Below are 8579 nucleotides of genomic sequence, written 5' to 3' on the forward strand. Positions count from 1 at the left end.
AAAATAAAAGCTTTATATCAAAGTATTTCATTTCTTTTGTCCTCATATTCTAAAATTGCTTCCGGGCTCTCTTTCTGAGATTATAAAATTTTTATGATTCTAGAATCTGTCCTAGCATTAAAGGCAATGTCAAATAAACATAAAAAGTTTCAAGAGGTTTATGTGAAAGGGCGTTAAATTCTTAAGGAGTGTTAATGTTGAAAATCAAAACTTTAGATCAAATTATTTTATTTCTTTTGTGTTCCCATATTAGACCTGTTTCCTGCCTCTATTTCTGAGATTTTAAGATGTCTATGATTCTAGAATCTTTCCTAGCATTAAAAACAATGTCAAATAAGTATCAAAATTTTCAAGACGTTTATGTGAAGGACCTTAACATGTTTTTGGAGGGTTACTGTTGAAAATAAAAGCTTTGAATCAAAGAATTTCATTTCTTTTGTCCTCGTATTCTAGAACTGTTTCCTAGCACTCTATCTGATATTCTAAGATTTTATGATTCTAGAATATTTCCTAGCCTTAAAAGCAATGCCAAATAAGTATCAAGAGTTTCAAGATGTTTATGTGAGAGGACGTTAACATGTTTTAGGAGGGATACTGCTGAAAATCAAAGCTTTAAATCAAAGTATTTTATTTCTTTTGTTCTCATATTCTAGAACTGTTTCCTGTCTATCTTTCTCAGATACAAAGGTTTCTATGAGTATAGAATCTTTCTTAATTTTAAAATGCAATGTCAAAAAGTGTCAAAAGTTTCAAGAAGTTTATATCCTCTTAAGCTAAAACTGTTTCCTACTCTCTTTTTGATATTCTAAAATTTCTATGACTCTAGAATAATTCCTAGCATTAAAAGCGATGTCAAATAAGTATCAAGAGCTTCAAGAGGTTTATTTGAAAGGACTTTAACACGTTTTAGGAGGGTTACTGTTGTACATCAAAGCTTTAAATCAAAGTATTTGATTTCTTTTGTCCTTATATTCTAGAACTGTTTCCTGGCTTTCTTTCTGATATTCTAAGTTTTACTATTATTCTAGAATCTTTTCTAGCATTAAAAGCAATTTCAAATAAGTATCAACCGTTAACATGTTTTAGGAAGGTTACTGTTGAAAATCAAAGCTTTAAACCAAAATATATTATTTATTTTGTCCAGGTATTCTAGAACTGTTTCTTGGCTCTCTTTTTCAGATTCTAAGGTTCCATGATTTTAGAATCTATTCTAGCATTAAAAGAAATGTCAAATAACATAAAGAGTTTCAAGAGGCTCATGTGAAAGGACGTTAACATCATTTAGGAAGATGACTGTTGAAAATCAAAACTTTAAATCAAAGTATTTTATTTCTTTTGTCCTCATATGTTAGAACTATTTCCTGATTCGCTTTCCGAGATTCTAAGATTTCTATGATTCTATTATTTTTTAGAATAAAAAGAATGAGAAATTATTGTCAGTAATGGATTAATTGGGCTTTCTGCCGTACCTAACTCATCCAATCAATTTACATCATTTTCCGTCCATTTTACATGATTCTAACATAAAATATTGTACTTTCTGAACTTTTTCTATTCCTGCATTCAAAACGAAAACAGGTCCTTGGAAGTCAATTTTTTTCTCATTTTTATACTTTTTCACAATGTAAATACGGGTCCAAGACCCCACCTAGATCATCCCATCAATTTACCCCTCTTTTCAATTGAATTCACACCATTTTAAATTAAACTTCCGACATTTGACAATTTCACATCCTGAGCTTTAAGATTGAAACAGGTCTTATGAAATATGAATTTTAGAAATAATTAAAAAAATAGTTTAATTATATTCCATTCTTCCTATACTACTGACAAAATGCAAAAATTTAATATAATTTAATATTTAGAGGATATTGCGATATAAATATTTAAATAATTTATATTATCTTTATTTTTCCTTTTAATTACCTATAAAATTTTAACTTTATCTTATTTTTTAGATTTCTTTTCAAGATCAGCTGCTCTTGAATCAAAAGTTCAAATAGATCAAAGACTTCACCTGTAAAATCAATAATGATAACTATTTTTTCCATATTTAGTTGTAACACTTTTCATTCCTGTAATCATTTATTCCATTTCAACGTCAAAATCTTCTTTCGTAATAGTTAGATTATATTTATTTTCAATTTCCATTTCGCTTTAAAGTTTCTCCATTTATTAGTTGTTAATTTTATTAAAAATATTTCCAAATCGAAAATAATTTATATATTAACATATAATTAACTATCAGTGACCACAATGATTGCTTTTCTTTCTAAAAATATTGTGCAGTAAATGTTATATGGATTAGCAGGGACTTGATCTACTAAGAGTTTAATTTTTATATCAGCAGTTTTTCCACATTGATAAATATTCGATTCATGCTTTGAAACATCAAAACAATAAAAAGAATATACTGTTTTAAAGCATTGTAACTTACAACTGTTCTACTATCAATGTTTTTATGTTTATGTCCTAACTGTAAAAATTGTTGATAAGCGGTTAGAATAATCTTCATTAACGTTACTGGAATCATATTGCAAATCTTCTTGTGGATATTTATATCCATTTAGTCTCACTTCATTTCTATCAGTATTTATATGGTCAAATACCGTATTGTTTTGCGTATAACTGTTATATTTTTTCAGATTTCTGTAACAAAGCTACAATTTTAGTTGCACCATGGTGTTCACTGAATACCCTCCATGTTAATTCTTTATCTATTTTATTATTACGTTTATAGGTATTACACGTGTCCCATCTTAATTCAAAGGAGCTGCCCCTTCCTAATCCAGCTTTTGATTTTCCACCCTCTTCGTTTGTCCGTCTTCTAATTGAGTCACTATGGGTAAACTGGGATGTAAAATTCATGATAAATGCATTATATCTACTTTAAATTTTGAGCTCCAGATCTTATAATCATATTGGAAAAATCTTTTTTTTTAATATAATTTGATGTATAACGCCTCTAAAACACGATTAACATCTTGACAAAATTCAAATAATATTTATAATTGTGAATGCATACTAACCACGTGTCTTTCATTTGTTTTATTAAGTCTTTAAGAGAAACACTATTTAAAGCGTTATTTCGTTTTGTTGCAATAACCTGCAGCAACAGGTGTAAAAGTGTATTCAAAATCATTTTCTGCTTTAAAGAAATCAACAGGTTGAGTTTTATCTTCATACCAAAACATATTAGTAGCTGCGCTTCGACTATAGTCATCTACAAATTCTAATAAATTTTTAACAGTAGTTGTTATGCCTACATAATCAATACTTTCAATACAGTTTCCATTAATAATATATTCAGCATTTCTGAACAAATTAAATTCATCATTTGTTAAAGTAGCTTCATCATTATTTCGGATATTGGCTCCATTCAATCTTGTCTTTTTTTTTCACTTTTGCATAAAGGTAACAATCGCTTGGAAGGATCCAAGATTCCACATCTATTAAAACGAAATAATAATTTAATTGTTGAGATACATTCACATTGTCTTCTTTAATTTCTGTATATTCATATTTGGTTGTAGAATCATCAATAATGGGCTTTTCAAATATTTCTCAGTAAGGAGAAAAAACTTAAGTCCTACCATTTATATACGGTAAAAATTAGAAAATAACTTAAAATATTTTCAAAAAGTAGAGGTGAATCTTCGATTGTCACTGAGGGTGTCAAAAACAATATCATAGGAGATGTAGTTTAAGTCCCTTCCCTAAAATCATTGCATCCAATAAGCTTTTCCTCTGTTCATCAATATGTTTACTGAAACATCTCTTATTATTTGAAACTATATTTTTTAGAGATCTCTCTCTTTATTCTATATTTTTGGAGACTCTCTTTGATTATAATACATCCAATCTTTACCATATTCAATCACTCTATTTTTAAATAATTTCAGTCGAGGTTTATTCATAGTGTTATACATGGATCGAGCTTCATCTTTTATTTTTTTTATACACGTCTTAAATAATTGAGAATTCACGATGTTTTTAAAGAAACTACCAATCCCGCTACCACACTTTTTTGTATACGATAATTGTTTCTTATTGATCAACATTTATTATAGACAAATTTTATTAAACAATTTCATTTAACTTTTTTCAAACCCAAAACATATTCAACATATTCCCCATTCAGATCAATTACTCTATCTAGTTGATCATTCATAATCATTTTTAGCGCGTTTATATATTCGTTTCAATTGATTGGAAGATATTGCCTTTCTCTAGGAGTTTCACAGAGTAGCATTCCAGGCTCTGGTTTTGGAGCAAAACTCCAGATCACATGAGAGGTTGTACTCCCATTCACAATTGAACTATCCACTGTCGATTAGTGAATATGTATTTTATCGGCTTTTCTTGTAATATTAGAAACTTTAGTACCTTCGTGATATTTATTACTTGGTTCTTCAGCATTTTTAAATCTTAAAATAAAACATATATCACTGTTAAACCAAAATTCATACTTCTCTTTCAAAATAATAACGAATTTCATTGTTGCTAAATTGGAGGATATACTGATTGGGCATTGATCTAGGGATGAATTGAAATAACGAGCTAAGAAATAGTTTAAACCATCTCCATCATAAAACCCATTGGCCATAACAACGTTAACCCATTCATCCTTATTCGTTTCCCTGTATATAGTGCATTGAGTACATTGAGTTAAAGCTATTAAAGCCTGTATAGTACATTGAGTTAAAGCTATAATATGACCAGTTATTGATCCAACGTGATTGGATTACTTGTATAAGACTGTTCGATTTCACTTTTATTGCCTCTAATAATCATCAAAACCATTTATTAGAAAAATATTTTTCTTAATAAAATTCAAATTCTGAGATAGTTGTTGTAAATAGTATTATAGTTATTTTTCTTAATAATTTTATTTTTGAATTATGAATCTAGTTCGTCAATAGCCTCATTTCTCACTTCATCAGATGTATTTCCAGTGGGTCTGCTGTCTAGCAAACTAATTAATACTTCGATCATATCATTTGCATTCATGTAAAAACCAGTGCTTTGCTGAGGTTATATAGCCTCAAAGTTATCTTTAATAGCTTTTAACCCTCTTCTGTAGCTTTTTGTGAACTGAGACTTTTTTCTAATTCACTAGATTTCACACCTTTCATCTTTCATCAATATCTTTGATTAAGTGTTCCTAATTCATCTATTGCCTCTTTTAAATATTGATAATTGTCTGAATAAAAACTAGGCATCTCAAAATAGTACTCCTTAGGATAATAGTCATTATTGATTTGTCTCGAAATTTCTTCATCTATCCCAGAATAGACATTAGCAATGAAATTTGGTTTAGTCAGCAGTAAAATAGTTCGACTCCAGTGAGCTTGATTGCTTGCTTGAAGACTTGCTGTGTTGCTTTAAGATTGAGCCAGTCGTTGAAATTGTCTTCTTAAATTAGCGTAATTCTTATTTAATATATCAGTAATCATGTTTGCGTTTTTATCTTTTGCTTCAACGATGGGAGCATCCATCTTTTCAGCATATTCACAAAATCCAGCTTGCTCTAAGGAACGCTCTTAAACTATATTTCTTTGTATTTCCCTACTTTTCACTATACTCAATGGCAATTTATTTGAATTTATAGGATCAATTTATAGAATGAAAGTTTTTATTGAATTATTTCTAAGGGTTCTTTTTCGTAAAAACCACCCATAATGAGTTCACCAGTTTTATCCGACAGTCCATACATTTTAGGTGTTGTATGTTTCACTGCAGCTATTTGAAACACTTCAGTTGAGTAATGTCGTAGGTAACATTTATCAAAAATACCTTTACTTTTTTTTAATTCTAACTAAATCGCCAGCATTGAATTTGTTTATGGACGGGATTTGAGATTCGATATCAGAAAATAAGTTAGTGTACACCTTGTTTTCACATTCTTTTTTACTCGCTTCTATTGGTTTCGTTGTGATGGATGCACGCCCCTGGACAGGATTCTTGAAAACGACCGAGTGTTTTCGTATTGGATACTGGAATGTTAGAACAGTTAATCAAGAAACACAGCCAGGAAAACTCAACGGTGTTATGAGGAACCTTGATAAGTTCCGTATTGACACTGCTGGACTCTCTGAGAGCAGACTTACCGGTTTCGGTACTTTGAATAGTGAAACATACCCTATTTTGTATCCTGGACTTGAAACTAGAAAAGAGGCAGGTGTTGTAATGGCATTAAGTAGTCGGGCCAAAAAATGCCTAGTGGACTGGAAACCTATTAATGAGCGGATCCTTCGTGCTTGCTTTGCCACTTCTCAGGCCAAATTGAGAGTTATTGTTGTGTATGCCCCAACCAATGATACTGTTGATCAGACCAAAGATGATTTTTATCGCGTGTTGTCAAATGTTGTTGCTAAAGCGCATCGGCACGATATTGTGACTTTGTGTGGGGACTTTAACGATAAAGTTGGAAGTTAAGTTATGCCTCCTATGCCCCAGTTATCCTTGGTAAGCATTGACTGGGGGAAAACCAATGATAATGGCGTACGTTTAATTGACTTTTGTACGACTCATGAACTTATTGTCGGCGCATCATGGTTCCCTCATAAACAAATACACAAATGTACTTGGAACTCGCCTGATGGTGTAACAAGAAATGACATAGACCTTTTTAATTGCCAAGCACAGGCGACGTTGTTTAGAAGATATTAGGACCTTTCGAGGTGCCGACTGCTATTCCGACCATCAACTTGTTCTTGCTAAGTTTAAGCTGAAACTAAAAACTGTCATAAAGCCCCAGCGGTCAATAAAAAGATTTAACGTGAGAAAAATGCAGGACCCGTATGTATTACAAAAGTATCAATCTACTTTTTCAAATTACTTTTCCATGCTAAGGGACGAGTTGTCAATCGATAATTAACGGGAAAAGATCGTCAAGTCCTTGAAAGAAGCGGCAAAAGAAGTTGTAGGATATAACAGGAAGAAGAAAGAGCAGTTTATATCTGAAAGCTCATGGGATATCATTGATCAAAGGGCAGAAGTCAAAATTCTCGTAGATAGACATGAGCATAACACGACATGCACTAGAGAATATCTTGATGATTTAAAAGCGCAGTATAAGCGTCTCAATAAGAAAGTCAGAACACGGACTAGGAATAATAAGAGGGCGTTTCTCGAAACTATGGCTGATCAAGCTGAAGTAGCCGCCAGGTGGAGAGATAGTCGTACTGTTTACGCTATAACGAAGGAGCGTGCGGGTATTTCGAAGGCTTCTTCAACCCAAGTTGAAAACAAAGAAGGCATCTTATTAACCCAGACGTATGACATAAACCGACGCCGGATGGAACATTTCACCGAGGTATTAAATCAGGTGCCTCCCACAACTTCTTTAAATATCCCTGAAGAAACACTGTTCGATCTTGGAATATATTCCGGACCTCTCTTGCTGAGTGAAGTAAAAGAGGCTCTAATGACTTTGAAAAACGGAAAGGCAGCCGGTAACGACGGCATACCCCAGAACTGTTGAAATATGGTAGAAGCGCCCTAGCATTGCTCATGTTTGAACTTTTGACACGTGTTTGGGATGATGAAAAAGTCCCGAGTGAATGGTCAAAGACAGTAATTGTAAAACTCTTCAAAAAAGGACAAAAGACTAAATGTGATAATAAGAGAGGCATCGCTTTACAATAAGTTGGCAGCAAGGTTTTGTGGCAAATTATTCTCAATAGAATTCAAAGTAAAGTGGAGGAAGTTCTGAGAGATGAACAACATGGATTCCTCCAAAACAGATCGTGTTGTGACCTAATATTCAGCCTGAGAGTCCTGCTCGAAAAATCTAATGAATGGCATGTTCAACTACTCACAGTGTTTGTTAACTTTCTCAAGGCCTTTGACTCGATAAACCGCGAATCCATGTGGAAAATTTTAATGCATTACGGGATCCCGATTAAAATTGTAAATATAATTAAAGCCCTATACCTCGACATTATGTGTGCAGTACAAACCGAGGGTGGCGTAACGGACTGGTTCACTGTTCAGTCGGGTGTAAGGCAGAGCTGCATTCTATTGCCACTGTTATTTGCCATAGTCATAGATTTTGTGCTTCGTGGATCTAGATTCAGTGGGGGTCTACAATTAAATCCACTAAGAGCCCTTCATGATGGTGTTTTTGCGGACGATATTGCACTCTTCGCTCACGAATCAGAAGCTATACAACACAATGTAAATGAACTTGGGTGTGTGGCAAATGCTGTTAGACTCTCAATAAACGCTAACAAGACTAAATCAATGTCAAATGCGGTCATTCCTGACTTAGCTGAGGGACTCTTGGACAACAATGAGGAACTTGAAGTAGTGAGAAAGTTCAAATATCTTGGCAGCATTCTTAGGCAAGATGCCGATCCTGAAAGAGAAATTTTGTGCCGAATAGCATTGGCTGGCTCTGCCTTCAATTATCTCAGAAATATTTGGAGAAATATTTGGAGAAATAGCAAATACTCGCAGAAGCTAAAACTCAGAATTTATAATAGCAATGTCCTCTCCGTCCTTGCATATGGTTGTGAAACTTGGAGTATCACTGCGCAACTAGGAAAACGACTACTGGCATTCGATAATAACTG

The 8579-nt window shown here is 32.7% G+C and overlaps 1 protein-coding gene across 2 annotated transcripts in view; it reads right to left on the reverse strand.

Moving 5' to 3' along the window:
- The window catches only part of LOC136025303 (calcitonin gene-related peptide type 1 receptor-like), a 264444-nt gene that overhangs the window by 180717 nt on the left and 75148 nt on the right, over positions 1-8579 (reverse strand). The gene's annotated exons all lie outside the window — the stretch shown is intronic.

Source organism: Artemia franciscana, chromosome 3, assembly GCF_032884065.1.
Source record: "Artemia franciscana chromosome 3, ASM3288406v1, whole genome shotgun sequence".
NCBI lineage: Eukaryota > Metazoa > Arthropoda > Branchiopoda > Anostraca > Artemiidae > Artemia > Artemia franciscana.